The sequence below is a fragment of the Dasypus novemcinctus genome, chromosome 24, assembly GCF_030445035.2.
Source record: "Dasypus novemcinctus isolate mDasNov1 chromosome 24, mDasNov1.1.hap2, whole genome shotgun sequence".
Lineage (NCBI taxonomy): Eukaryota > Metazoa > Chordata > Mammalia > Cingulata > Dasypodidae > Dasypus > Dasypus novemcinctus.
In genome coordinates this window covers 32,235,690-32,241,183 of record NC_080696.1, presented here as the reverse complement: position 1 = coordinate 32,241,183, position 5,494 = coordinate 32,235,690, and the positions used below count along the sequence as shown (strand labels likewise).

The following is a 5,494-nucleotide window of genomic DNA, read 5'->3' as shown; positions in this document are numbered from 1 at the left end:
AAAATGATATTCAAATGTTAATAAGTTGTTATTAAGGTAACAATGTAATTTATCATTCAAACCAGTGATTGTCCCAGTCCACTGGGAGGTATGGACAACTTGACTATTGCCCTGACTCCTCTGCTATTCATTACACTCAGTTCTCTTATAACTACCCACAGGAAAAGCATATACATACCTGCTATGTAAAATCATTTGACTACTGGAGCACAATATTAAAGGAGTACTTTCTCTGCTGATGAAACGTTATTTCATTAAGATAGTTCACATTAATGTAAAGCTTCAATATCTTCAATTATATCTCATTCTGAAGTTCATCACAAATTTTCACAGAAGCAAGCACATTTTATAAAGTACAGGAAAGATATTCTATTCTTGGTGCTCCAGCCATTACTTTTAAAGTTACATTTAAGTGCTTCTCAACTTCACAACACAAAAAGGAATCATTTGTTTTTTCCACAGGCTTGAGCTCTGGGGTGAAATTGTCCTGAAAATGTTCATTCATAAACTTCTTGTAGTCTAGACTTATAATTTTCTGGGTATCATCTTTTACTAGCAGCTCATCAAAGTGGTCCTAATCATGCATGTCAAATGAAAATGCTATATTTCTACCAAATAAATCTCTATCACCTTTTACTCTTCTGTCATCTGGACAAGAGCAATAAGATTATCTTCACTAAAATGGCAAGTAATTTGACTAATAGCATTACAAGCTGCAGTGGCAGGTGATGATGGAAAGGGACCACACATCTGTTTGATAGCCTTTGTCTCCCTGTGACCAACAGTCTTTCAAGTGAAGTGTTGAAAAGAAATACAGCCCCACTTTCCATTGTTTCTCTCCTGTTATCTGTTTCAACTATTTCTTTTGCAGCCTATAATATATCTTTTAGGTCTTCCACATGCTTCCCATTGCTCCATCCACTCCTGCCCCTGCGCGTCCCTCCCTTTTGGTTTTATTTTTAATTTCCATGCTGGGTGGGGAGGGAGAACAGAGTTGAGGATCCCTGTGGGTGGTAGCCGACACCAAGCCTTCCTCCGCATCTGGCGCCAGAACCACTAGGGTCGCTCCCAATTGAATCCCACCACTCCTGAGGGCTGCCAGACCCCCGGATTAAACCTACAGAGCTGGTAGAACAGGATCAGGCAAGAACAGCACTGCTCTAATAATTTTTTTAAAAAATATTTATTTATTTCTCCCCCCTCCCTCCATTGTCTGCTCTCTGTGCCCATTTGCTGTGTGTTCTTCTGTTTCTGCTTGTATTCTCATCAGGTGGCTCTGGGAACTGATCCTGGGACCTTCTGGCATGGGAAAGACCCAATCATTCTCTTGCGCCACCTCAGGTCCCTGGTCTGCTGTCTCTGTCGTCTCTCCTCTGTGTCTCTTTTTGTGCGTCATCTGCCTGCACCAGCTCTCTGTGTGGGGCAGCACTCCTGCATGGGGCAGTACTCCATGTGGGCCAGTTTGCCACATGGGCCAGCTTGCCCTCACCAGGAGGCCCTGGGTATCAAAGCCTGGATCTGCTATAGGGTAGTCTGGAGCCCAGTTGATTGAGCCACATCCGCTTCCTTAGTATGTTGTGTTTTTTTTTAAGATTGATTGATTGATTGATTGATTTCTCTCCCCTTCCCACCCCGGTTGTCTGTTCTCTGTGTTTATTTGCTGTGTCTTCTTCTTTGTCTGCTTCTGTTGTTGTCAGTGGCACAGGAATCTGTGTTTCTTTTTGTTGCATCATCTTGTCATGTCAGCTCTCCATGTTGGTGGTGCCATTCTTAGGCACTTTCTTTGGCGCTGGGCGGCTCTCCTTATGGGGCACACTCCTTGCGCATGGGGCTCCCCTATGTGGGGACACCCCTGCATTGCACGGCATTCCTTGCGCTCATCAGCACTGTGCATGGGCCAGCTCCACATGGGTCAAGGAGGCCCAGGGTTTGAACCACGGACCTCCCATTTGGTAGATGGATGCCCTAGCCACTGGGCCAAGTCCACTTCCCTTAGTATGTTTTTTATCTCACCTATTTTGTCTTTCATTCCCATTAGCTCTGTTATTTTTCTGTTTCAGGTTTTCAAATTCTTCTTTGTATTTGTGTCTTCTTGAAGTCCTATATCTCTTTATCCATACTGTCTTTCAACTCACTGATTTGATTTTGGAGATTTATATGAACCTCATTTGTTGTCTCAAACCCTGGGACTTTGATATATTCCTTTTCTGGGGCCATTTCTTTCATTTTCTTAGTATGGTTTGTAATTTTTTGCTGATGTCTAGGCATCTGATTATGATGGTGAGTTCACTCTGATGCTCAATTTCTCTCTGTTGCATAGGGATTTAGTGGTAGGAGTCTGCATGTTACTGCCATTCTCCAATTCTTGGTTCAACCTGTTCTAGGTCTTTAGGATTATCCCTGTTTAGTTGCTCAAGTCTGGGCCATGGACCCAGAAATGGGTTTCAGACCTGCTTCAAGGGACTTGGGGAGGGACTGTAAACGCTGGAAAAAGCCTCTCTTACTAATTTACTTTAAATTTCCTCACATAGACTTCGTTGGTCTGCCAGAAGATGATGCTCTGCAGCAGTCCTTTCAGTTCAAAGCCTGGACAGAGGTGTTTGCTGCAGTACTGTTGGAAACTGAGGCACAGTGGCCTCACAAGGAGAGACACAGTGGCCTCACAAGGAGAGACGCACTGTCTCCATGGCTATGCTTGCAACCTAATGAATGCGGTAATTAGATGTATTCACCAAATGCAATGAATGTCTCATGATGATTGAGGAGGTTGTTGTTATGGGGGGAGGAGGGGGGTGAGAGGGATGGGGGGTATATGGGGACCTCATATTTTTTTAATGTAACATTAAAATAAAGACAAAAAAAATGAAAAAAAAAAAAAAGTTCCCAGCAAATAGGATGAAGCTGTTAAAGACTGAAAGAAAAGATGAGCACATATCTTTTGTAGTGAATAGAACACTTAGACTTTGTACCTTGAGATAAGATTTTTTTAAGTTCCTTAGACTTTGGGTAATGCTGATAGTTAAGTGCATGTTGCTGCTTGTTGTCATGTAGGCTATGTGTAGCTGCTTGTCACGTAAGCTACATGTTCCTGCTTGTTGTCACGTAGACTGGGGCATTTAGAGAGCCCCTTGTAAACAATAAAGTTGTCTGATGAGTCTCTACTCACAGACCGCCTGATCCCAGCTCTCTCATTCTTTTTCTCTCGCTCTTTCTTTCTCTTTGTTTCCTTCCCCCTTTTCTCTTTCTTTCATTCCTGATACCCTTCGGGTCCAAATCTCCAACACAGTACCAACAGCAACAATGTGACAGAGGATCTTCTTGTGGCTACTCAGAGCCTTGCGATTTCAAAATTTCTCAGAGGCAATTCTCTGACATTTGCAGGCAGCCCTCTCCCTTTTGATGGGTCGGAAACAGTACCACTCCTTTCTGCATCTTCGACACCAGTTCTGGTCAGGAGGGAGGGTGATTAAGAGGGTCAAATCTTTTTAGTCCCCAGCCAAACCCAAGACAAATGATGGTGTGGCCCCACTCAGCCTGAAAGGCCTCGTGGGACAAAACAGACCAAATTTTTTGGCCAAAAGTGGAATCAACATTAGGTTGTGTCTCTCTCTCTCCCACTTACTGGGAAGGTGGATCGGGGGCGCGATCTGTCCGTAGGTGCTGGCCACAGGCCGGAAATTTATAAGCTGTCTGCTCAAAGGTCAGGGGAAAGGACACTGGCAGCTGCTACTGCAGCTTTGATAACAGTCTTTTCAATGAGATTCTTTACCTGTGCCCCTCTCTTTTCTGGGTGGTGTCCAGCCTTTCTCTGGTGTCCTAAACCATAGAACATTTTTTTCCAGGCTATTTCTGTCTATCCTTTAGCTATTTTTCTGAGAGAGAAATGACTCCTGTGTCTCTCTAATCTGCCATCTTCCCAATAAATGAACATTTATGTGCTCACAAAGCCTACATGCAGACGTTCACAGCAGCTTAACTGGTAACTGCTGGAAACTGGATATAGCCCAAATATCCTTCAATGTCAAAATAACTATGGTCCATCCATATCGTGGAATACTACTCAGCTATAAAAAGGAACAAAATCTTCATGCACACAACTTGGAAGGATCTCAGAGAAATATGCTAAGTGTAAGAAAGCCAATCTAAAAATAGTACATACTCCATAATTCCATTTACTTAGCTTTTTTTTTTTTAAGACAAACCAGTGTTTATTTTCTGGCCACCTTGTTTCCACTTTCTGCTTAGGAGCCTGTGGAAGGACCGCTTGCGACCACTTGGTGGTTGTTTCCACCACCCGGTGGACTGAGCAGGGGAGCTGCAGGCCAGGCTTCAGGTGCAGGCTGAGCGCTCCAGTCTTCAGCGGGGAACTGCTGAGGAGGCCCGGAGGGCACCTGCACGCCTTCAGACCAGTCTGCCACCTCGGGTGGAGCGGCAGCGCATTCAGGAGCAGGAGCAGTCCATTCACCCTGAAACTCCTCCTCGGTCACAGCCTCTTCAACAGCAGCCTGCTCTTCCTTGTCCATCTCTTCAGGATCTCTGGAGAAGTAGAGATCAGGCATGACCTCCCACGGTGTTCCCAGGAGATGGTGCCAGGCGTGCGCAGTACTTCCTGGGCCAGCAGCCACCACATCACACCCATCTCGGGAGCTCCCTTCTTGTTGCACGGGATGGCGATGTCCACACAGGGCACAGGAGAATCTGTGTGGGCAGGTTAGCCAAGGATGCCTTGTGAGAGGCTGGTGGTCAGCCCTGGCATCGGTCAGTACCAGAAGACGTGGCTCCCTGAAGGCAGTCTGCACACGACTAGCGAAGGTTCCAGGGGTGAAGCTCCTGCAACAGGAGTAGCTCCAGTGACAGTAGCAAACTTCACAGACCGCTGGCCGGTATTCCTGGAGGATATGACACTGACGTCAGCAGGGTATTCAATGGCAACAATGCCATGAGCTGCCAGCAGAAGCTTCTCCCATGTGCTCTTCAGATTTATAGTGTAGCTGGCCACACTTTTCCTTTTGTGGACGTACTGTTCCATTTGCAAGTCAGGGTTGGTGCCACCAAAGAGGGTCACTGCTGTAATTTGGAGGACATCCTCCTCCTTCACCTGCAGGACATCAAGGGCTCCGGACATCTAAGTAACAACGGGAACCCGGGACAAAGCAGTATGGGCCCTTCTCTGGGTAGTGCATAAAGGCTATGTATCATTCCTGAAATGGCAGAATTACAGAGAAAAGAACAGATTCATGGTTGCCAGGGTTGAGAGAGAAAGGAAGCTGTAGCATGAGGGAATCCCTGTGAAGGAATTTTCTGTATCTAATTGTAGTGATGATCACAGGAATCTGAACATGTCATAAAATCGTGTAGAACTAAATATGCATCCGCACATGAACAGAAGCTTACAAAGTTTTAAGGGTTTTGCTTTCCCAAAGAAATCAAGACCCTGTCCTAAAGTATCCTGGGATCTTAAAAAAAAACCTCCAAATTGTATAAGCTCCAGGCA

The 5,494-nt window shown here is 45.3% G+C and overlaps 1 pseudogene; it reads right to left on the bottom strand.

Annotated features, from left to right (window-relative positions):
* Positions 1 to 4,241: 4,241 nt before the first annotated feature.
* On the bottom strand, positions 4,242 to 5,125 carry LOC101419238 (small ribosomal subunit protein uS2 pseudogene; annotated as a pseudogene).
* Positions 5,126 to 5,494: the final 369 nt, after the last annotated feature.